Source organism: Erpetoichthys calabaricus, chromosome 12 (genome assembly GCF_900747795.2).
Source record: "Erpetoichthys calabaricus chromosome 12, fErpCal1.3, whole genome shotgun sequence".
In the NCBI taxonomy this organism is placed as follows: Eukaryota; Metazoa; Chordata; class Cladistia; order Polypteriformes; family Polypteridae; genus Erpetoichthys; species Erpetoichthys calabaricus.
Window position 1 is genome coordinate 120,351,163 of NC_041405.2, and position 25,124 is coordinate 120,376,286.

At 39.6% G+C, this 25,124-nt stretch overlaps 1 protein-coding gene across 1 annotated transcript in view; it reads right to left on the reverse strand.

Annotated features, from left to right (window-relative positions):
- mid2 (midline 2) overlaps positions 1 to 25,124 on the reverse strand; it is a 494,772-nt gene that overhangs the window by 369,829 nt on the left and 99,819 nt on the right. The gene's annotated exons all lie outside the window — the stretch shown is intronic.

The following is a 25,124-nucleotide window of genomic DNA, read 5'->3' on the forward strand; positions in this document are numbered from 1 at the left end:
GTAGGATTAAGAGGGTTTGAAATGTTCACGTTATAAATAATCTGCTAAAAAATTATTATCTGAATTGAGGCACAAAAAAAAAAAAAAAATGAAACTCCTGGATGCTTACTGTAACCATTTGCCATAGGCAGTCCTGCTGCGGTATGTCTTTTGCATTACTGCTTTAATTATCATCGTGATTATCTGAATACACTGGGGCTGTGCTGTTATGAGAGGGAGGAGGACGGCAACAAAACAAGAACACGAGAGAGGTGAATGAGATACTCTGGACAAATGAAAAAAGAAAAAAAAGTTCCTCCTGTTTAATGTCATTTTTTAACGATACAGTAGTGTTAGTGCATTCAGCACTGTCAAGTGGCAGCTTTGTGAAACTTTAAAGTATTGACTCTGACTATATCTCCGATTCCTGACATGTTCTGTGCAGTGGCAGTTTCATTTAATAAGAGCAACCGAATGTATCTGAACCAATTAAGCTTCTACCCCTCGCATCCTGACCTCTCCCACCCTAGAGGATTATTGACAACTTGCAGGAAAAAAAAAAAAAAAGACGATGTTAACAGGGCCTGGTTTGTGGAGGCTGTTCCTTCTAAAAATAGAAGTGTTGTCTAAAAGATCATGATTTCGACTGAAGTATTGTGCGTCTGTTGTATAATGCATACAGTACATGCTTGTTTCCATGGCTTTCATCTGGGGGCTCTGGTTTTCTCTTCCAGTCCAAAAGCAGAGTGAGGCAGTATTACTACTGATAGATGTGCTGCCAAGAGAGTGGCCTCATATTGTGCCTTACACCTCAAAGAGACCACATTAAGCACAAATCACAGGAATAACTGCTATTTGATTTCTATAAAACGCTCTGCATATTTTATGTGGCACAGAGTGCGGAAACGTCCCTAAAAGATTAGTCCATTAACTGGTCTGTAAAGTTAGGAATGCACCAATGTAGTAATATATTCTGGATATGTTCAACAAGGAGAGGATCGTTCCTTATATATAAAAATGAGGCATCTGAAGACTAACAGTATTAAATGAAAAAAAGTACAGTATTGCTGTTTAAAATTTGTCTTGTATTTCAGATTAGAGTAATAGGTACAATACATTGTGCAACACATCACCACTAGATGGTGTTACTTTCAACTGAGTCTTAGAAAATAAAAACCTCTAACCAATGAAGGGTGAGCAGTACTGATTCCTAAACAGTTATTGGTATAAAAAGAAAAAAGTGAGGCTATTTTAGTCAGCCATTATTTATAAATCACTATGCATAACATTATTTCACTCTTTGCATTTGCAGATTTTGTTTTTGTAGTTTGTTATAATATTTCCTGAGCATCTGCAAAAAGCTACATTTTCTCCTTGGGTCAAATAAAGTGCTATCTGTTGTGACCTGTAGGGGGCGTAGCAGAGCCCCAAACACCAGACACACCTAGACAACACACAAGTCTTGGGTTCATATACACTTATTTGATTAAACATAGTACTGTTTCACAGGCATCTTTCACAATTTGCACAATACAAATGCCAGGTTATTGCCTGAAAAAAGCACTTCTGGCAAAGCAAGGATGCTCCTTCCAGAGGGCACTCATGAAACCTAGCTACCCAATAAGACTATGGCTCCCAAGAGAAGACTGTTACCTCCTAGCATATTGGGGGAGCATATAGTCTTGAAAAGTTGTCTCCCCCAATCCATCCATTATACTGGCCTCCCAGCCAGGATTGGCTCTTCTGTTGAAATCCACTGGGATGCCTGTCTATTCAAGCAGGCATACTATGCCAGCCTCCTGGCCAAGACAGGTAATAATAATAATAATAATAATTCATTACATTTATATAGCGCTTTTCTCAATACTCAAAGCGCTATCCACACAGGGAGGAACCGGGAAGCGAACCCACAATCTTCCACAGTTTCCTTACTGCAAAGCAGTAGCACTACCACTGCGCCACCTGTGAGGACAACAGGTAACAGGGTTTATCTTGGCCGGAGAGCCAGTCTATCCCTGTTGTCCTTCACACTGTCTATCTATCTTCACACAAATGCATTTGGGAGACAAACTCAGGGCTCAATTAATTGTAATTACACTCCGAACCAAGGGGTGGTGCTGTCACCTAATGCCTCTTCTCTTCCTCCCTCTGCATAAAAGATGATTGATGGACTGGTCTCCAATAACATTACTTCCAGTTTCTGGTCTACTGAGCCTGCCTCTTCCTTTCCCCCATCATTAAAACCACCTCCTCCACCATTTTGAGGCAGTCAAGTTTTGGCTCTATGTTATTTTTCTAATTTGTCAACATCTTACAATATACGGGGGTCATGTTGGTGCCCGAAACCTTCATGGTCTATTTGTATTATTCTTTTACACTATCTATGAACAGAATAAACTTTTTCTTTTAATATATAATTTACTTAGAATAATTGCTATCCATCACACCATGAACACCCTGGTGCAGTTCAAGATCATGGGTGATTGAAGCTTATAATGGAGGCCTTTGGCACGAAGTAACATCTCATATGAGGTGCTATTCCATCACAATTTACTCTCACACACTCTCAAGAGAACAATTTCAAGTTTCTAAAAAAGCTAATAAGCAGGTTTTCGGGATACTGGAGGAAAACAAGAATAACACAATGATGATGTACAAACTACATAGACAATGGGTCAAGATTCATCCCATGTTCCTTGTGCTGTCAAGCTCTTCTGCCACACTATATAATTGAAATTGGACAAACATGTGAAGTCACCATTTCTTCATTATCATCATCATCATTTTCAAACTGCTTATTTTGATCAGAGATTTAATAGCAACATGTTGAACTAGGCTGACCATCCTTAATAACTTGTGCCAATACTTCTTGGGCAGTGTGTATGTCTTTTTGTTGGTACTGTATTACAGTTGCTATTTTGAGGAAACATGCACAAAAGAATTTCATTGCATTATAAACATATAGTAAAACACTTGAAAATGAATAAGCTTCAATAATCCCTTCAGCAAGTCCTGGGCCTGCCCCTTGGTCTACAGTGGGAAGTGCCTTGTACACTTCTCATGGGAGGTGACTGGAGGCATCCTAAGTAACTGTTGTGTGGAGGTGGAGCTGTAAAGTATGGCGGAGACAGAGTGAAAGAGAGCTTGGCTGACGTCAACAGCAAGTAATTGATTTTACATTACTTACAATCAGTTTCTGAGGCTCCCTGTAATCGACATGTTGTGGGTTAGTGACTGACCACCGGTGGTGATCACAGTGCAGAAATGTGTAAGCTAGGATGGATCATTGTGTGCCCAAATGACCACAACTGGCTCTTGATTAATACAAGTAGGGATCTTTCTCTGTGTTCTCCCTATCTTGCTGAGCTGTTCACCCTATCATGGAGACTAAGCCCAGCAATGCTGCATGGGAACCTCACTTTAGCCGCTTGTAGTTGTGATCTCATTCTTTCGCTCACTAGAGCTTGTGTCCAAGATAGGGATATATACTTACTGGTAAACAGAAAGCCTCAAATACAGAACTTAGCTCTTCCTTGATCACCGTTTTCTGGTACAAAGTCTGCCAATCTCTTGCTGCACTGACTGATACATCAGTCGATGAAATAATCACCTTTTTTTTTTTTAACTTGTGAATAAGATCCTGAAGTACACACATGCACACGTAATCTGATGAGGCCCAGTGGACATCATTATCTACCATCAGCAGAGATGCAATCCTTAGGGCTCCAATGTGGATACCTTCCAAACATAAGCTCAGTGTCATGAGTCAGGTGTTTCCTCCAAGAAGAAAATGGATAAGGCCCCAAAACATCTTAGGGTGCAGGCTAGAAACCTACTTGGTCTGCCAAGAAGTGGCAATTTTGACTTTAGGCAGACCCCTAAGGCACCTGCTAGCTTAAATGAGAGCAAGGGACAAAATACTCAGAAGCAGAAAGGTGGCTGTAAACCTCTTGCTTATATAAACAAGTAAACAAAATAATCTTTATAAATTAAGGATTTATTTGCAACAACAGCCAAAAATACAGAAAAGAGGCTCAGAAGAGCCCAAAGAAAACAAAGGAGTTGGCCAAAAGGTAATACCAAGCAAGAAAAGTCCCAAAACACAATCCAAATAATCAGAAGTCTTCAAATGTAGCAAGAAGATAATAGTAGGCAGAAAAATCCGATAAAGACAACAATACTTACAAAACTCCATTTTAAACTATGAATGATTCCCACTCCTAGGACCTCAGAATGGTCCCACCTCTTAGAGCTCCACCCACAAAGAACACAAACAGAACTACATTTCGGGGGCACAGTACATAATCATAAACATAACAGAAATATGTAAAAATAAAACATAATAATTCAGAACACACAAAAACATCAATAAATTACATAAACACATGTAATACCGTAACACTGAGCCTTGATGACAGCTCTCTGAAAATCATCAACAGGAGAGAAGACAACACCCGGTAGGGTCAAACACCCACATTGAGTGGACTCGACTTAAAACAAGGACCAAATGACACACAGCAGCAGCAGACCTGGAACCCTAAACTCTTGAAGAACCTTGCATAAAATACTGTGGAGGAAGTGGTCACCAAATTTTTCCAAATACTGCATACTTCCTTAACATTTCATTATTAACCTGACATGAATGTAATTTAGCAAAACATGCTCACTGTTATTGAGCATCCTCACAATCATCTAACTGGGCCCACCTCTCTGCACGATTTTCTTTAAAAAATTTTGATAGTTCTTCAGGAGCTTGTTTTGGTCCCTACAATAGGTCAGAGTGCCTTCAGCTATAACTAAATTAAACAAACACTGTGCAGAGATTTATATTAAACATTGTGACCTGTGGAGGGCGCTCAATCTCCCCAAACCTGACACAGACAGACACAGGTACAAGTCCAGCGCAAAACGTGGCTTTTAATTTTGCTGTGGGAAACTCTTCCCAGTCGTTTCCCACTCAAACACAGTACAAATAAACACACAGGAATGCCTTTTCCTCTCTTCTTTCTCCCTCTCTCCACTCCTCCCAGCAAGCTTTGTCCTCTTCCTCCCGACTCTGGCCCCTGGAGCTGAGGCAGCTGGCTCCTTTTATGCAGCACCCAGGAGTACCTGGAAGCACTTCTGGATGAGTGGGAGCCTAATAAGATAGGGTTCAGCAGTCCCTGCAGCATCCCCTGGCGGCACCCACAGTAACCCAACAGGGCTGAGTTGACAAACTCCAATTCCCATGACACCCTGTGGGAATCCAGGGCACTGCTGCAATCCAGAGCAGCTTCCATCTAGCAATTCAGGGGAGATACTGTCCTGTGCACGCTCTCTTTCCCCCGGTCCTTCCAGTATGAAGGAGTTCTGGCTGGGTAAGGGCCCTGGCCATCCACCACAACATTAATTTAGTCAATAGACATCCATGTTTATGGTCATTTAGAAGGAATAGTTTTTATTTCAGAATTGTTTTCTTGTCCAATCATTATTAAGAAAGTGCATTAATAAGCCCCTGTTACAGCCTTTCACACTTCAAAACAAGACAGTTACACACAGACTGGAAGCTGCACAGAAGAGAAGTGTGTCAAGGTACGGTACAAAATGTCAAGACTGGAATCCACCCAGCTTGCACCACTCATGCCCAGAGTATGACATTACTTATATCCTGCCCGTCTGAATATTTTTTTTCTCCTAGACATTTATTCCCTTAGTACCTTCTGTGTCATGCTTCCCTGTTGTCCCTGTGTTTACAGAGAAGGCGGATTTGTATGCTCCTGGAGTGACTGTGTGAGTCAGTATAGCTCGTTTTGTGCACACAGTGTCTTGTCATAGTGCGCTTGGCAAAAGACACTATTTGAAGACTTATTGACAGTATGGGATGGCATCCTCTCCTTTGTTTGCGACTATTTTTGTTAATCCTTTTGCAAGTCTGGCTTCCTCCATACTCTAAACACACACCAGCAGGTCTGTTGGTATCTAGAAAATGGCCTGATGGGAGTGTGTTTGTGAGGGCATCCCTATGATATTCTGACTTCTAGTTCATTATTAGTCCGGTCTCGCTTCTGTGGCTGTTGGGTGAAGCTCTGACTTCATGCATCCTTATACTTGAAAGCAGTTTGAGAAAGTGCCTACAAAATATTTAGTTCTGAAACAGAATAAGCTTAAGATTTACACTGAAGAAGTGCACTGCTGCACATCAGCTCTTTCTCCTTAGCACTCTGCATACTTTGTTCTCTTTTGCCACACATAATTGAGTTGGAATAAGAACATAAGATGAATAAATAAATATATTTCATCTTGAGCTGCTTCATTTTCCAGGTTACATTATTATCCAGTGATCCATTTTCTGAACTTTCTTATTCCAGTTCAGGGCTACAGAGCTCAGTTTTCTTGTATGTATGGCTTGATTTTCTGTTCATACCATGTGGCCTGCATTACCTGTAGTTTGTATTATACTGCTGTCATAAGTCTGTGGAGACATGCAAGTAAGGATCTCATTGTACTGTGTACAGATGCCATAAAATTTAAACTTCAAATTGAAAATTATTTTTATTATCAAATCAGATCTCATCCTAATATGATAAACTGACAGGAGAAAATAAAAAGATGATGAGAAGGAAGCAGGATAGTGGCCTGATGTGAGAGGAGATGGTCTATTGACAGAAGTTTGTGAGAACAGATGAAAAGGAGGGCAGACACTACGAGTTTTGCAGGGTTACACAAATGGATGTAACTTGACATCAAGCAAGCATCAATAGAAAATGAATGGGCAAAAACGGACGCCTTGTTGTGTACTTGCAGAGCACTAGGTCATGTGTGGAGTTTGGACATTCTTCCCAAGTCTGCATGGAGTTTCTTTAGGCATTCTGGTCACCTACCATGTGTCAAAGTGCAGATTATGTTGCTTAATCTACAATGATAATGCAAAACTGTGAGTGAGTGAGTGCTCTGTGATGGACTGGCATCCTATCCAGGGCTGGTGCTCCTAGTTTCTGCCAAAGCTGAATGTTAATAAATTAGTTCAGAAAGTAAAATATATGGTTATAATGACAACTGTACTGACTTTGGCTCTCCATTGACAGAGTTGAGAAGTCCTGTCCTGTTTAAGCTTTTGTCCTAGCATTAATGACAGTTTTCCTGGTATTGGTTTAATACAGGGTTACTTGGCGGCACAGTCTTTAGCGCTGCTGCCCACTACCTTTGAAGAGATTGTGTACTCCTTCTGGTTCTCCATGAAGGAGCTCAGAACTGGTGAACCTTAAACGACCTGACAGGGCATGTTGGCTGCATAGAGACTGTTGCTGCCAGTATGTGCATAATCCTGTAATGGAAAACAGTGGCTTAAGAAATATGCAAGAATGAATGAATGGATGGATAAGCTGATGCATTTGAATATGCACTTTGTAAATAAAAGGCCTTGCCGAATGAGGATTTCAGAATGTTTATAAAATGGCGGGCATTCACTGTTGGTAGAGCTATTACGACACAGACCTTAGGCTTGAAACTGGATTGCCTGTTGTTTAAAGTTTGTATGATTTCCAACATGACATGCCGCCAGGTCAATTAACTCAGCATTTACTATAATTGTAATCCTTTAAATATTCTGCAACAAAGATTAAGAGTAAATAATGGTTAACAATGATGGCCTTTCAGTTTGCACATTCTTTCCATGTCAGCGTACACCTCACAAACACATGCAGGAAAACTAAATGGGTTACTTCAGATTGGACCTTTACATGTGTGCGTGCACTGTGATGGACTGATGTTTTATGTAGGGTTGTTCCCAATGTTGCCAGGATATACTGGAATGTGAGGGATTGGGAAAAGAAATGACTAAACGAGTGAATGAAAATTGCAAATACCATGAAAGGTAATGCAGTAGCGTAGCGTGGGTGTCAGCCGCCCGGAGCGGAGGAAGATTCCGCCGCCCCCCTTATTTAGGTATGGTTCAAATTTTTACAAGATATTATTATTATTTATTGTGAAATTTTGCCGCCCCCTAAAAGTGCTACCCCTGCCGCCCCCACTACGCTACGCCACTGAGGTAATGCTACCTGAATCTTATGACAAAGATATTGTTTGCAGTTTCCTGAAAACAAACAGCATACACTAATAAAAGTAGACACCCTGATGCAGGGAAATGTGTCAAATACACATTTTTTAATAGCGATGGGATACATATCTTTTACTGTATATGCGATGGCAGAACATTGAATGAATGCTTTAGATTTTCTTCACTTTCCAAGCTGTAGGAAGCTCTCTCAATCCCTTTCCCTTGCACATCACAAGTTATGAACACACCCTTCCTTACAGCATGTGTGTGTATACTTGCACACACACACATACACACACCCCACCACCACCTTTTCTTTATCAGGATTACAGTAGATATTTGTAAAGAGATGGCATGTTTACTTTGTCAGCCAGAAAACAGTAGACTTGAATTTATTAAACACACTTTGTACACACACATGTCCTACTGCTAAAGCCTCTGTTTCCTGTCCCTGAGATATAAGCCAACAGAAGAGACCAATGTGAGCTTTGTTGGTGACCCATTTCAAACTAGGCTGTCGACATGATGGACTTTTTTAAAAATTAGTCTCATAAACACAATTAATCTTTATTTTATGCTGGATTTTTCACAGCAATTTCCTTATAGAGCATTTAACGAGATTACAATGGAACCAAATCAAAACAATTCAAAGCATTCTCAAACCCACTTAATTCAAACCTTCTCTCTACCTAGGGTTTTACCAGACGCACTTCCTTTGTTAAAAACACAAAAAACACACAAAGCACAACTGACATACAATGAAAAGAAATCATTGCAGGGTAAAAATCCAGCAGAGAAAGCATTAGGCCAAACTCACAGTATTCTCCCTTTCCCCAGGAAAGAAACATATTACTTCTTTAATTTTTCATGCTACCTTCAGGGGCTACATATCACTCACACTCACCACTGGCAAGCAGTTCTCCCATGCTGAGCTTTCAAGTGATTTGCACACCTTCTTCATTCGCATTTCTGTAACAGAATGCTACCACAGAAAGAGCAGCTCAACTCTCCAGAGTGAGCGAGGGAAAAGTCAGAAAGGGAGAGAGACGTGCAGTTGCCTTTGACCATAGAGGCGGTGAGTGTGTGTGCCTCCTCGGCATGCTGTGGATTAACTACTCTTAACCCCTCCACCTACCGCTAATGCTGAACCAACCCCCTCCTCTCTTTTTTGTCTACAGGTCAATAGCAAGAGACGCCCGATGCTCAACCAGAAATTCAGGTCTTCTTTTTTCACACAGCGGCCCCTTCAAAGCCTGAGGGAAACACAGTCATACACACAGGAAGAAAAAGGAGCCTTTGATCCTGCATATCCTGAGCTGCCAGCCATAGTTAGCTAATAGTAACATAATAACTGTGTTAGTGCATCATCATTACGAATGTCTCTGCAAGCCATCAAGTTATAATTAGAAAAGGACAACCTTGGGTGGTAGGCTTTTCTGCCATCATCTGTGACTGGCATTTGTTAACCGGAAGTGCTGTGCACTCCATATTTAATTACTGGGGTTAAAATGTTGCCTTTTATTTTCAACTAAACTATTTTTGTAGTTGCTGTAGTTCAGAAATTGCCACCTCATAGATGCCTTGTCCATAGACCGCAGTGTATAAGCAATCTGCACGGTCACTGTGTTGTGAGGTTGATGTCAGAGGGTGGACAGGTGTCTAAGGTCCAAGCATCTCTCTATGATTGATTCAGGCAGAGAAAACTGTAACATCTTAGGACAGCATGTATGAGGGTTTGCCAGTGTCCAAGTGCTGATAACATCACGGATATCACCATTCTAAGGCATGGGAAATCATTCAGTCTATCTATGTCAGTGTGGAATGTTAATAACTAGATGGTCTTTGTATCATTCCTAGTCTAGAGCATCTCTGTCAAATGAATGTTTTTGCAGTTTCTTCTAAAAATTCATTGTTCTACACCATAGTTAGCCATGTTGATACAAGTTTATAAACCAGAATCATGACTGATAAGCCCTCCCATGTTGCTTTCCCTACAAATGACTGATAAGACTGAGTTCCCTTAGCATGCAAGTCTTAGTACATGCACTTTACTTTAGGGAATCACCAAGTAGGTCTACACGTGGTACCCCCCAGTGTAGCGGGAGACCAAATGTGGTCTCTTCTGAACATGTGTAATTTCATTAGGACTTCCAACATTTATATTTTGTGTTGTTAATAGAGTTGATTGGTAAAATTCACCAAAGCATTTTCACAGTGAATCTTCTTCTTTCGGCAGCCACAGGGGATTATCAAAAAATTGTTGTCCGCAAATTGACTTGGCAAAATTTTACACCGGATGCCCATCCTGATGCTATATAAAGGAGGTCATTGCTGAATATTTTACTGGAAATTTTCCTTTTCATAGGATTTACAAGGCCAGCATGACATCACAGAGCTGTAGCAACCATGTGCAGAACCTTCACACAGGCCTACTGTGAGATCATTGCCGTCACGGCCCGATCAGTACCCCAACTGGATTTCCATCCTGCATGTGTTGAGGGGTACACTTTTGTATCATATGTTGCCTTTCTTGGTTCACCAGTGTGTCATGTAAACAATCAACTGGACTGTGAGATATACAGTATTTCCTTGTTCCATGAGGGAGGACCACTCTCCCCACTCTTCCAGTTATGCTCTTTTCACCAAAGGGGAATCTCTTCCAATTCTTTTGATCGCTCTCATTTTATGAAGAAGGAAACTCTACAGATTGCATTACCTTCACCAAGGAGACGGAGTGAATTGGCTGCTAGTGGGTCATCAATGAATTTAAAAAGTCAAAACTGGGTCACAGGACCATAAAGGTTGAGAAAAACACTTTATTAGCTGACCATAATTAGAATATTATGAGTACTGCCACCAGTTATATAACATTGAGTGCAGTGTAACATGGCTTATATGCATGTATAGTTAGCCATGTGCCCAGCTACAATGTCAAAACAAGTCTTAAAGGACCTCTCCCTTACCCCTTTCTCATGTCTGAATAAGACTCCATTAAATAATAATAATAACAAAAGATTTTTAAGTTGTTTGCTTTCTTCTTGCTGGAATAAATAAGTGTGAAGCATCTGTATAGATACATGGGAAGTGGTGCTTGAGAGCTGCAACTTCAAACTAAGGAACAAGCCAGTCCCATGCTGCTACTTCGTGGCATGGCCAAGGTTTGCCCCAAGACTGCAACTCTGTGAGCGCAATGATCTAAATTTTATTTACTTATTGCTAGTTTGTGTTTGTTTGCTGTATTTTGTATGTGGTATTCGTTCCATGTGCATCTTTTGTTGTTTGAGGCACAATGGCAAAGTGTCCCAAGCAGTGCTGCCTCACAGCTCTGATCACATAACTGGGTACAGTAATCAGGTCAGCATAGTTAGCAAATGGTTCCCTAGCCCCCAGGGACACTTAAAAGACAATTTCACCATTTTATATACAGTATATATAAAAAGATAACAATATGCATGCTCGCTTTCGAGGTAGCTCGAATCTTTTTAGTTAGCCAATAAAAGGTCTCAATTTGCTTGACTTCTCACTAGAACCATCTACCCAAATTTAAAGAGTATTGAATTCTTTTTGAATTATTTTTGCAGGCTTCTTGGTATTTTCTGAGTTTCAAATTTTCATCCTCTACATTATCTGCAAATTTCAGCTAATAAATAATTATATGTTATCTAAATCTATAAAGTGCTCTGTAAAATGAATTTGCATTTAAGAAATACTTAATGATAGTATTTTGTAACCATTAACTTCATATACAAGTGTCCAACTAATCGTTATGTGGTTATTATCTCAGGGGTACTTAGAAGCAGTGCTTTTCAACGTCAGGGTCTCAGTCCTCAAAATGATAGCCACATTTTAAAAATGGGTCCTGAAATACAAGGTCTAGGAAATGAAAGAGTGAGCAAATACTATCTCACTCAGGAAATAAAACATCTGCCTGCAGATGAAGGCACGAGGAAATACAAAGCTCAGTATTCTGTATGTGTTTCTTTATTCATTAAGTCTTTAACTTCTCTTTTTCCATTATAGCATTAGGGATGACTGAAAGCCTGTCCTTGTGGAATTAGATTGGGTACCAGCACATCACAGGGCACATTTACACTTCTTCACATATTTTTAGAGTCACCAGTGCACATCAACTGCATATCGCTAAAATGTGGGAGTGTTGGAGGAAGGAACAGAACTATTTTGGAAGGAAAAGAACTTTTCTTGCAATGTTTAAAAAGTGGACCTTTACAAAGATGCTTTATGCCTTTCTATTTCGAAACAGCCTGTTTTGTTAAAACAGCTTGTCATGTTACTTGACTGCTGCCAAATGTACCTTGTCTGTCAATGCTTTGGAGTTAGCTTAAGAATTAACTGAATGTTTCACGAATTAGTTTAAGGAGAAAGTGTAATAGCTCTGCCATATTGTAGGTTTAAGGTATTGCTTGGCTATGCATGTTTTTGTGGATAGAAGATAAGACCTGGTTTAAGTCAAATGTATAATGCAGAACTGCATAATGCATGTCGGCTTTAAAAAGCTGTTTCTAGGTTATGCAAACATGCTGTGCTGTTGGCTCCCATTTAATGATGTCAGAAGCATGAGCTAAACTAACCAATTTTGGAAACATGATTTTAGTTTTATGAACTTTGGATGTTGGCACAATAGTGTTAACTCTCACTTGTAAGTTACACAAGCACACCTCACAATAGAACTTCTGACTCAAATGGCAGAAGTACAGGGGTGGGGGGGGGCGTAATTGTTAAAAAAAACTTTATTATACAACTTTCAGCAATTCCATTTTAGTCAGTGTCAAACTTCCCTCCTTAAGATGCAATACACTTGTTCCAGGGCTTCTTCCATTACTCGAAACATTTTCTATACTCATCTTTTGCTACTTTATCAAGTGCCACCTGTAATTTTTTTTTCTGTATTTCTAACACTGTAGCAAATTGTCTTCCCTTCAGTCTCAATTTTAGTTTCAGGAACTAAAAAAATCACAGAAGGTGAGATCTGGGAAAAGGGGGTTCAAAGCTACAAACACATAGTTTTTGGTCAAAAACTCTTTGAGTGACAATGCAGTGTGAGCAGGTGAGCTGAGACAGGGCAAAATGCACTGCTTGGGACACTTTTTTCCTGACGCTTTACTGCAGATGCTTCAGCAGTTCAGTCTTGTAGGAATTTTTGAAAAAGAAAATTTCACTTGCTCACCCAAGGACAGTCAATATAAATGTAGGAATTAAGTAAATTTTAAGTTGGTTAATTAATTATGAGTTTTTGGCAATACTTGAAATTACTCAAATACTTTAGTCAAGGCTTTTACTTTGTTTAATGTACCTTTCTCGGTTTTAGGAAGGAGGTTCTCTGGCCTTTAGACTCATATCAAGGTAACTGAGGCACACTTGTTTTAAGGAACAGTATACAATACCCTTTATTAATAAACACCAGAATTATAGAAGTAAGAAAAATGCATATACTGGATATATCAACATACAAGATAGGATGTAGACATACTAGACAGACAAACATATAACACTTAGGCTGGCTGTTTACTGGTATTTAAAGTTCTACTTTATCATGGCACAGATAAATAGTTTTACAATTCCAAGTCTTTATGGATGATGTCCGATATTGTGTGGCGTTATTGCTTTTTTGCTGCTCCTGGTTCAAGTGGAGGATTCTTCATGCGTTGGAGGGCCCTCTTTCTCTTTGCTTCATGATCCTTGTCAGTGCTCTGCTGCTACTTCCTCAGCTTGCTTTCAACCCTCTTTCACCACTTCAAAGGGAAACAGCATTACTCATTCTGGCTTAAGAGTTTAGATGCTGATGTTCCCCTCTTGAAGTCAGACTACCGGCACACAGCTTTGTCTTGACATACTGGGTCTCAGCTTCTGGTCCACAAAGAGAAGAGAATTTCACCATTTCAACTCCTTATGGAGAGGGCGGCTCACAGCTTTGTAGATTGAGAGATTTTCGAAAGTGGTTTTGGAGAATGTGCATAGAGTGCCCCTGAGAAGTGTACCAGAGTTCTCTAGGATTCCACAGAGAAATTCAACGAGTCTTTTCACTTCACACTTCTTCAAGCTTCTCTTTAATTCTCCCCAATCTCTGGCTTTCTTTGCTTCTTCTTTTGAGAGAAGGGATGCAGGCGGTATTAAAGGAAGTATGAACCTTCTCCTATTGCCTTAAAGTCACTTTGAGTTGTAAAATCATTGTCTTCTAATAGATGAGTTCTTTAGTCCATCTTAGTTGTCATCCTTTGAATTATAGTTCTTTGTTCTTGCTTGAGTCCATTTTGCATTTTCCGGCTCAAGAGGTCTTTAGAGGTGCCTCTGGAGAGATGTCAGGTCACCTCCTACTTACACCTTAATTATCAGAAGAAATCCAGGCAGATCCTGGTACAAGCTGGAGTTCAGTTACTTAGTTTGCAAAGCTAGTTTGGAAAGGAGCAGCTGGATACATGGATCCCTATTAAATCTGCTTTCTTAACAGGCCCAGTTTGCCACTAAAGCCTAGCGGAATGGGTAATGCCTACTTTGTCCTACACTGTGACGTCACTGATTAAAAGTCTCTTCACTGAGAAACTCTTAATTAACAATTACATTAATGCAGAAAAAATGTGATCATCATTGTCTTGATGTTCAATATAAACTGATTTGCTTTTTTCAGTTTGGAAAATCTCAGAAATCACACTCATGATTACAGAATAACTGTCAGAAATATGCATCTCAATCATCTAAGCACAACATCAAATGACAGACAGATTAACAAGACTGTAAGCATATGACACCTAGTGGCATAGTTGATAATTTTACCCAACTCCCTAAGTTATTAACTGATCCCAGGAATTTTTGCATCCCCCCATGTATATGAGCTCTGAAACTACTATTTCGGAGACAAGAAATTTAATTTTAAAAAAGGCAAAGTTGTCTCAGAGACAGGTGACCACATCACACCAAGGTTTATTTTATAACATCAGTTAAAGAGCTGAGCAGAGCGAAGAAAGGACAAGGGAGAAAGTCAAGCCAAGAATGCTCTGAGTTTCTGCTGACACTTTAAGCAACGCTAGAAATGGGCCAACTGGAAAGACTAAACATCTAGCAGTACCAAGTTGTATGGTGTTTACACATTATTTTGCTTTTGTTTATGGCGCTATCTGTTTGGATAATGTTTATTAAATTTCTCTTCTACCTGAACTACAGCAGCAGTCCTGACAGTTTGATAAAAATATGAGATTTGGTGCATTCTGTTAAGTTCTATGTAATCAAGAGTATAAAAGCGGAATTGGGTCAGCCTAATATCCTACCACAACAGAACATGGAGGAAACTGAAATATCTAAGGAAAACCTATGTGGACATGAAGGAGATATGCAAACCCCCAAGCACCAGGCATACTGAAATGACTTTATTAATTACAGTAGAAACTGACGAAAACAAGAGAATATTACATAAGACTAATTAATGCTATGAATGAATCTGACAAGATGTATCTAACTTCAATGAATAGTAAAAGACGCAGGCCAGTTAAGGGTCACCCAATAATCAAACATATGCAACTTTGGGATGTAGTGGAAAAAACAGACATTTTGTAAAATAATTTGTGTTTGTAACAGCCCCATTTACCTAACAGACTTGTGTTTGGAGATTTGGAAGGACAACCAGAGTACACATAGAGACAGTGGCCAGTTGTGAGATCTGAACCAAGGATGTTGGATCTGTGAAAGAGCAATACTAAAAACTGCCCCTCCATGTCTCCTTCAAATACAGGAAAAACATGACAAAAATGTTAAAACTTAAACTGCTGCCTACTTTGTCAATAAAAATAACTGATATAATGGTACAGTCTATCTGCATTGTAAATAATTAATACACTGAATACACTGGTTTTTTTTAATCATAAACAGAGTCTTGTGCTTTTGGTGCCCTATACACTTTACTTTTGCTGCACATTTCCACATGGATTTTGGTTGGTCGAACAGAAAATGGCCTGAAATATACCTTGAGGTAGGCACATATTTACAGTAGTTCTGAGTAGGCTACAATAAAAGATGAATCAATCATACAATGGCCAATCCCTGAGGAAAATCCCACAGCATTCCTATATATAGAAAATCCGTTATTTCTGCAGGCTTCTTCTGTAGAATTTCAGCAATCATGACTGTGATGTTATGGAACTCAGGAAACCTGGGTACAGCTGGCAAAAAACTACTTGTAATTTCTGTTTACCCAGTTTAAAATAGTCTGTTTGTCAATGCCACAGATAATCCAGTAGCACCTTTAAAGATAGATAGATAGATAGATAGATAGATAGATAGATAGATAGATAGATAGATAGATAGATAGATAGATAGATAGATAGATAGATAGATAGATAGATAGATAGATAGATAGATAGATAGATAGATAGATAGATAGATAGATAGATAGATACTTTATTAATCCCAAGGGGAAATTCACATAATCCAACAGCAGCATATTGATAAAAAACAATATTAAATTAAAGAGTGATAAAAATGCAGGTATGACAGACAATAACTTTGTATAATGTTAACGTTTACCCCCCCATGGGGAATTGAAGAGTCGCATAGTGTGTGTGGGTCAATCTCCTCAGTCTGTCACTGAAGCTTCTCCTCTGTCTGGAGATGATACTGTTTAGTGGATGCAGTGGATTCTCCATGGTTGACAGGAGCCTGCTCAGCGCCCGTCGCTCAGATGTCAAACTGTCCAGCTCCGTGCCTACAATAGAGCCTGCCTTCCTCACCAGTTGGTCCAGGTGTGAGGCGTCCTTCTTTTTTATGCTGCCTCCCCAGCACACCACCACGTAGAATAGGGAGCTTGCCACAACCGTCTGATAGAACATCTGCAGCATCTTATTGCAGATGTTGAAGGAAGCCAGCCTTCTAAGGAAGTATAGTCGGCTCTGTCCTTTCTTGCACAGAGCATCAGTATTGGCAGTCCAGTCCAGTTTATCATCCAGCTGCACTCCCAGGTATTTATAGGTCTGCACCCTCTGCACACAGTCACCTCTGATGATCACGGGGTCCATGAGGGGCCTGGTCCTCCTAAAATCCACCACCAGCTCCTTGGTTTTGCTGGTGTTCAGTTGTAGGTGGTTTGAGTTGCACCATCAGTAAAAAGTAGTAAAAAGTGTCCAGAAAACGAGTCCACATAAAAGAAAGTGGTAGGAGTGATCAGTGAAATAGAGAAAAATAGAGAAAAATGTAGAAAGATAAAATCATACACGGAGCTGCTGGAAAGGCTGCCACTCACGGCAGCGCCGGAGTCATATATATATATATATATATATATATATATATATATATATATATATATATATATATATAATATATATATATATATATATAAATATATATATATATATATATATATAAATATATATATAAATATATATATATATATATATATAATATATATACAATACTGCAGTGGGTTGGCACCCTGCCCGGGATTGGTTCCTGCCTTGTGCCCTGTGTTGGCTGGGATTGGCTCCAGCAGACCCCCATCACCCTGTGTTCGGATTCGGCAGGTTGGAAAATGGATGGATGGATGGATATATACAATATTATATTATATTATACTATTATATTATAATATTATATTATACAATATAAATATTGTAATGTTATGTTTACCATTTACAAATCATTCTTATTTTCGAATCATTTGATTCATACATTATAAATGTAAAACTTTCTTGAGTTTTCTTGTGAACAGTTTTCATTCACTAGCAAGTGGGTCACAGGGGATAGAGAGTTAGGCCTGGGATTTTGCTTTGATTCACGGCCTGTCTGCTTGTGTATGTGTGGTGCTCTCCCTTATCCAATCAGTTGACTGGCATCTCTCATTGTTGAAGAGGCAAAAGTCATACATGCGTCACCACTGTTGGTATATAATTTGTTGTTGCGGGGTTGTAGTGAGAAGTTAAGCAAAATGACCCATTTTATTGGATTTTTAGTTAGCCAATAAAAGGTGTCATTTTGCTTAACTTCTCACTACATCCATAATGGAAAACACGGTACAACACACTTGTTGCAAGGTTGTAATAAATGTGTTTGAAGACTTTTTAGTTAAGGAAACCATACTTTTTGAGGTAAGGTACTTTCAGTTATGCTCACAAATCATGGTGATAGAGAGCGGCAAAATGTCGAATGCAAGCAAAATTACAAGTGACAATAATGACTCTGCAAACAGGCCAAGTATTTAGTGAGGCTCTTGACTCGCTGACAATGTTACTGGCGTCAGGTGCACAGATAACACAGCTCATTTTATGGCAAGGAGTGCTCCACCTGGACAGTCAAACTTACCTCACTAGACTTTCTAAAGGTAGACTTCACTTGGGTATCCTGGGAGACAAAGCCTTAGCTACAATACCACTTTGAAGATTCATTTTGAAAGTAGAAGCCATTAATATCTGAGATATCTTTCAAGTGCATTTCAAGTTGGTTAACTGACTGGAAACAAGGATTACAGATAAGTCAGGAATGCTCCATATGAGGTAAGGGTATCGGTGAAATCCCTTCGGGGTCTGTGCTTGGCCCATTACTCATTCTAATCTGATAGGATTAGTATACTTGAGAAATTTAACAATGACTCTAACATAGGTGATGTAGCAATTACTGCGAGGAAAGAAAAGAAAAACACACTTGAAAACGTGCAAGACTAGGTAAATGAGACTGAACTATAGGAAGCAACCTGTGGGAAGATTTAGATAGATAGATAGATAGATAGATACTTTATTAATCCCATTTAGGGGTTTATATTGATGCAAAAGTTCTCATTTTATACGCAACATACAGAAGCAATAAAAAAGGAAACAAACTAGTATGTTATGAAACCATTGAATAAAAATTAAAGGACATTATGCTTAGGCTATGTAAGACATTTCTGAGAATGGATCCAAAATACCGTGTGCATTTTTGGTCACCTCACTTCACAAAGACTTAGCGGCTGTGGAGACAAAAGCAACCAAATACATGCCGAGACTCAATCGCGTGTCCCGTTCTGACAGTGAATTACACCATTAGCCCAGAGTAGACAAGGCTGTATGGGAACCAGGAGAATTCTGTCGATTAATTGTGATTCACGTAGTCAGAAACATCCAAGGAAATTAAAGGGAAGTGAAATTAAGACTGAAGCCTGAAATTGAGAACTAACTGCCAAGTCATGCAGCTGAAATGGACGCTCTGACAACCTTTAGAAGATATTTGGAAAACGTAGTTATCAGTCGTGTCTGTGTGGGTTTCCTCCGGGCGCTCCGGTTTCCTCCCACAGTCCAAAGACATGCAGGTTAGGTGGATTGGCGATTCTAAATTGGCCCTAGTGTGTGCTTGGTGTGTGGGTGTGTTTGTGTGTGTCCTGCGGTGGGTTGGTACCCTGCCCGGGATTGGTTCCTGCCTTGTGCCCTGTGTTGCTTGGGATTGGCTCCAGCAGAGCCCCGTGACCCTGTGTTTGGATTCAGCGGGTTGGAAAATGGATGGATGGATAGTTATCAGCTAATCAATCGTAGTTATCAGCTAATCAAATAAGCTTAAAGGAGTGAATGGCCTCCTCTCATTTGTCAAATGTCTTAAACTGTTATGACCTACAGTTTTCTGACTCTGTGGGTTCCAACAGTAGCACTTTTAAAATATTACAGGTGTGGCACCCGGCTGGGGTTCATGCCCGGCCGGGATGCCCAGGATGACCGGAGGAGGGCTTGTGCCTCCTCCAGAACACGAGGGGGCGTCCGCCCTGGTTGCTTTGGGGGCCACGGGTACAGAGCTTGGAAGCTCTACCCTGTAGGGGCCCGTGGTCACTGCCAGGGGGCGCCCCGATGCCTTGAGAGCCACACCCGGAAGTGCTGGGGGGAAGAGGATTGGGGACACCCGGAGGACTTCCGGGTACACAGCCAGAGCTTCCGCCACACAGGGGTGTGTCTCCGGAGGCTCCTCAGGATGCACCTGGAGTCCTTCCGGGGTGTATAAAAGGGGCTGCCTCCCTCCAGTCAATGGCAAGAGTCGGGTGGTGAAACCATCTTGTCTACCTGTTTGTGTCCGGGCTGTTCCCCACACAGGCCTTAGGCCCTCTAACTTTCTTTGATTCCATTAAATTTGGCGTCCCTCACCTGGATGAGCCCTCAGGGTGATTGATTACCTCGTAGTCGTAACTTTGCATGGCACAGGCACTGTTTTCTCCTGTAATGATTTTACTTCCATGATCTAAAATTGGAGTGTAAATTCATCTTGAGAAGAGAAGTTTGAAAACCAAGTCGAAACACTGGTAAATGCATATATACATGTATTCATAACAAAAAAAGAAGTGGTCTTCTACACTGCAGACGCAGGGTTACTTTTAGAAACTCCTAAAAAGAAATTACTGCAAAATAACTCTAACAATAAGCAACCCAGCCCCTTAAATACTCATGGCAACTAGTTCTGGGAATCAAGCAATGGTCAGAAGTAAATCTTGTGTGGATTCAAAACATAACTTGTTGTGTCCTCTGAGCACATTGATATAATTTTGGAGTTTTAAATCACCCTTAGCCATAATGCACTTTTTAAAGAATATTCAGTCTATCCATCCTTTTTCTGAACATGCTTAGCCTACTAGAGGAGCATGGAGATCAGCAGCTTATTCTAACAGCTTTGGTCTAAAGGCAGAAACCAAGTCTGGAAAGAGTGCCAGTCCATCACAGAACCAAAGGACATTTTTAATTTGCAGTCAGGGAATATTCATATATGGTTTAAAATCAATTTCTTGCCTTCTTACCATTCTTTATGATTTGTTTTTCTAGCACATCAGTCTTATTAATTCCACTATAGGCCAGATGTTTTTGATGTAATGCTTCTTGTGTTCTACTGTTTTTAACACTAAAATATTCATGTTATTTATCAACATACGCTTTGCACAGGCATCTTGACATATTAGAAATCAACACTGAAAAGCCTGAAGATACAGTACTGAAATAAACAGGGTGTAGAAATGAGAGCTAGTAGCGGCATCAGACGGAAATGTGTTAATGCCACTGAGAAATTTGCAACCTCAAGTTTTAAAAAATGCTCAAAATGTAATTAAAACAGTAAAGCCTGGGTTAGTGATGCAAGGTCAACCCTTTATTTCAATTTGCTGCCTTCAGTAGAGTTGAAAATTAAAGTGTTAAGTGTGTAAATAAACATGCAAGTACTCTGATTTAAAAGTTGGAAACTTTATGAAGCAGCCCTAACATAGCCGTAAGTTCTACATATAATCAGCAACCTAAAAGGAGGTCTTTTTATAAGTTCAACCTCATAAGAGACATCCATCCATCTATTATCAAGCATACTTAACCCAAGTAGGGTTTAGAGGGACACTGACATCGTTTAGGTCAATTTTATTCAAAATATTATCCTCAGCAGTAAAGATTTAAAAGGCCGAAACATTAGCAGAAGATCATCCAATATTTACACTTGCTCAAAAATTCACATTATGTTAAATATTTTTATATAAAAAAGTCACATTACTTGTGTTTCATAATCTAAGGCAGGACTCTTGACCAGTGAATGACAGACAGGGAGAGCCAGGCCTTCAAGTTAAAAAGTCCTTCCTATGAGTTTTTAGGTTTTCTGTTTATGTCTGCACTGAAAAATTACCAGTTTAAGAAAATTTTAGCAAAAAAAAAAAAAAATTGATGCTTTGAGCAGGTGATTGATAACAGACAAGAGGATTATGCAACACAAGGAATGCAAGATTTTTTCTTTTTTTCATAGACTTTTTTCTCATCATTTGCCATTATAGCACAAGTTATTATTGATTTCTGTTACGTCATAGACCTCTTTCTCTTCATTCTGCATGAAAACAAGAGTTTTAACTGTTTTTCAGCTGTCACTACAAAGTACATGAGGTAAGTGACATTTAAAAAAATATATCATTTTTAGGTGAAGTATTCTGTAAAATAAAGTCCAGGGCTATAAGTGGCTAGAGCCTATCAAGGCAATACTGTGCAATAAAACGGAGGTGCTTATAATGGGTCCATCAGCTAAAGCCCAAATTGATCTTGGACTTCTTGGCTCTTTCTCTGTTTTTGTCTGCAATCTTGGTGTAATCTTTGACAGTAACCTCTCCTTTGAGAAACAAGTAAATTCTGTAGTCAAGAGTTGCTTTTTCCTGCTTTGTCTATTAGGTAAGATCAAACCTTTTTTATCTTCCAGGGATCTTGAGAAAGCTACTCATGCTTTTATTTTTTCTTGCCTTGGATACTGCAACTCGCTGTATTCTGGGATTAGCAAATCTCTGATACGCAGGTTACAGTTGGTTCAAAATGCTGTCGCTCGCTTTCTGGTTGGGGCAAGAAAGTATGACCCTGTTTCTCCTATTTTAGCTTCTTTACACTGGCTGCCTGTCAGTTTTCAAATTGATTTTAAAATCTTGTTGCTAGTGTTGCTAGTTTTTAAATCTTTACATGGGCTTGCTCCTGCCTATTTATCTGAATTGTGTGTTTTACACCAGCCATCCAGAGTGCTTAGATCTTCTGGTCAGTTGTCTCTTGTTGTCCCTCGTACCAAGTGTAAAACCAAAGGGGACAGGGCTTTTGCAGCTGCTGCTCCTCTCCTGTGGAACTCTTTACCTCATCATATAAAGGAGTCGTCTACAATTGAACTGTTTAAAACAAGATTAAAGACTCATTTCTATTCACTTGCATTCCGTGACCTTCAGTAATACTGATAGTTTCCTCATTGTGATTATATAACATCACTTCTATTTATTATTTATTTTATTTTTATTTATGTTCATATATTTTTATTTCTGTTTATGCTATTTGTTTGTTTTTTTTCTTTTATTCTATTATTGTAAAGCACTTTGGCCACAGCATTCCTATGTTGTTTTAAATGTGCTATATAAATAAATTGACATTGACATTGACATAGGGAAACCAGCTGTGGACTCTCCAACAGACCATCACAGGATGCCACACTCACACCCACATGCAAGCAGGGCCAGTTTAGAGCTGCCAGTTAGCATAACCTGCATGTCTTTATGGATGAGGTAGGAAAATCCACGCAGACTTGGGAAACGTAGGTAAAATCTGCACAGAAAAGGGCATGGTAGACTATTTAAACACAGCAAACTGAACCAGGAGGGTGTTTCAGTGTTGATTTAATGATAATAATAATAATAATGTTACTTTATAGCATATTTCATACAATGAATGCAGCTTAATATGCTATACAACAAAATCAGTATAATACCAATTACCATGACATACATACATTGCAAGGTTTCTAAACTTTTTTGGGGCTCCCCCCAATGGGACAACCAGCCAAAGAGCATCCTGAAGCGTGATCGCTGTGTCTGTTGATGACAGCATATCAGTCGCCGGGGCAACCGAAGGCTCCCAGCGCAGTAGCAACTTGCCACAAAAACAAAGATTGCAGTTGCGCTATAAGCGCCTGCCGTCGATGGGTGATGCAAGGGATACTGTAAATGCTGGGAACAGTATTACTTGGCCATTAACCTGGTCACAACCCTGCCTGACTGCTGTGTCTATGTATAGGAGAGTAGTAGATCACGCTACAATAAATAACCGTGCTGTTCCTGTTTCAAATTGAATAAAGCAGGTTTTGCTATAGTACTGAGACTCAGCCACGTGTTTTGGGGAACAAGACAGGGACACACACGTCACAATATCTTTATCTATAATATGCTAGCGTGGCTGTTCATTTGTCTGTCCAGGATTTTAAATAACCTGTAGCTCGCAAACCGTTTGAACTATTGACTTGAAATTTGGTACACATATACTACGTGACGTCTACTATCCACTTTCGGGGTGATGATTGATCTCCAAGGTTATTCGTCTTTTAATTTTTATTTTATTGTAGAATCAACTCTCAGCAGTTGCCAGCAGGACGACCGTGTGGCACATGTGTACAGGCGCCATTCTCATCCCTACCACCATCGCTGTCACTTCCCCTACTTCTTCATATCTTACATCATTCTTGAGGCAGATTGAAGACTTAAGTGCCATCTTAAGTGAAAAATTACGGAAAACATACTAAGTAATTGCAACACAAACACTGACTTAATCAGTTTTAACGCGAAAAGATGCCAAGGAAAGAAGAGAAGAAACGGGCCGCTCGAGTGGAGAAAAGAAGAGCTGCTCAGGAAGCAGCAAGCGCATCAACCTCTGAGCAAACAAATGCTAAACATACAGAGAAAGAGTATGAAAACTATGAATGCTCAAGTCAAGTGTATTCACTGCACGTTATCGTGCAGTGCACCGTTACTGGTATATATATATATATATGTGTAAATTCATAAAAACAGATACTACTAAAATGGTACAGAAATAATAATAATAATAATAATAATAATAATAAATCATTAGTAGAAATGTGGACACTACTTCTATTGTACCTGAACCAACTTGAGGTATTTCAAGTGCGATGCCTGAGATAGATTCTCCACATGTCAATTTGTGATCGTATCCCAGATGAAGTTATCCAGACAGCATGTGCCCAACAACTGACTGTAGATGAGCAAATGTAGCAACAGTGGCTCAGATGGTTTGGTTATGTCTGCGATTGGGCCCAGACCGCATACCTCATTGACTCCTGTGGAGGAGGTTCCCCCACCCAATGGAGAATACAACAAACTGAACCCAAAAAAGCCTAGATCAAGCAGGTGCTGCAAGACTTTAAGAGCCAACACCTTGACCACGATCAGGCAAGGACAGTTGCCATGGACCATAAAGCATGGAAAGGCATCTTGAGCAACATCTGAAAACTTATGGCACCTACAGCAGTATGTTGGTTGCATGGTCTACCACCACTTCCAGTCGCCAGCTAACGATCACAGACAGAATAAATCATTAAAATAAACAAATAATGTATTCAAAGTAACTGAAACATTCCTATTATAATTAATAGAATATAAAAACATCTGTGTGCATTGTATTAGGAAGTATCGAGCTAAAAAAGGAAACAACATTTTGAGAAATCAGACTACCAGTTGATCACCTTTCCATCTTTGAATTTTTCAGTATCCTTATTAAACATCACAGTGAATTGGATGCAAGGCCAGACCTAATCCTAGAATGAGGAACAGTGCACTGGGTCAGTATAAAGACATCTTTTAACTTAATATTAATGCCTGTAAGATATG